The 1,115-nt window shown below is 39.3% G+C and overlaps 1 pseudogene; it reads left to right on the forward strand.

Moving 5' to 3' along the window:
• LOC102833769 overlaps positions 1-792 on the forward strand; it is a 111,565-nt pseudogene extending 110,773 nt beyond the window's left edge.
• Positions 793-1,115: the final 323 nt, after the last annotated feature.

The following is a 1,115-nucleotide window of genomic DNA, read 5'->3' on the forward strand; positions in this document are numbered from 1 at the left end:
CAAGACCTTTTGAAGGAGCGCCAAAAGGATTTAAAGTTTCTCTCAGAAGAGTATTGGAAATTACAAATATTTTTTACAAATGTTATCCAAGCATTAGGCGAACATCTTAAATTAAGACAAGTTATTGCCACTGCTACAGTCTATTTCAAGAGATTTTATGCCAGATAGTCTCTGAAAAGTATAGATCCTGTATTAATGGCTCCTACATGTGTGTTTTTGGCATCCAAAGTAGAGGAATTTGGAGTAGTCTCAAATACAAGATTGATTTCTGCTGCTACTTCTGTACTAAAAGCTAGATTTTCATATGCCTTTCCAAAGGAGTTTCCTTATAGGATGAACCATATACTAGAATGTGAATTTTATCTCTTAGAACTAAGGGATTGCTGCTTGATAGTGTATCATCCTTATAGACCTTTGCTCCAGTATGTGCAGCACATAGGCCAAGAAGACATGTTGCTTTCCTTTGCATGGAGGATAGTGAATGATACCTTCAGAACGGATCTTTGTCTACTGTAGCCTCCTTTCATGATAGCTTTAGCTTGCCTACATGTTGCCTGTGTTGCATAGCAGAAATAAACCAGACAGTGGTTTGCTGAGCCTTCTGTGGACACGGAGAAGATTTTGGAAATAATCAGGGTTATTTTAAAACTATATGAGCAGTGGAAGAATTTTGATGAGAGAAAAGAGATGGCAAGTACCCTCAGTAAGATGCCCAAACCAAAACCACCTCCAAACAGTGAAGGAGAGCAGGGTCCAAATGGAAGTCAGAACTCCAGCTACAGCCAATCTTAAAACATTCCAAAGAATTCCATAATGGACCACTTAGAAATAGACCATTGGACAGATTTCAGTAACGTCTTCAGTGGAACACAAATGAAAATGAATAGCTTGTTTCTATCAAGCACATTGGGAAGTGATTTTATTTTTGCAAAATTCTTTTCCTTACCTGGTTTGAGTCTGTTGTTATTAAGTGCCGTCGAGTCGGTTCTGATCCATAGTGACCCTGTACAGGGTTTCCAAGGCTGTAAATCTTTATGGGAGCAGAACGCCTCATCTTTCTCCCGTGGAACAGAGGGTAGTTTCAAACTGCTGACCTTGTGCTTCACAACCCGTTT

Source organism: Chrysochloris asiatica, unplaced genomic scaffold, assembly GCF_000296735.1.
Source record: "Chrysochloris asiatica unplaced genomic scaffold, ChrAsi1.0 scaffold00048, whole genome shotgun sequence".
Lineage (NCBI taxonomy): Eukaryota > Metazoa > Chordata > Mammalia > Afrosoricida > Chrysochloridae > Chrysochloris > Chrysochloris asiatica.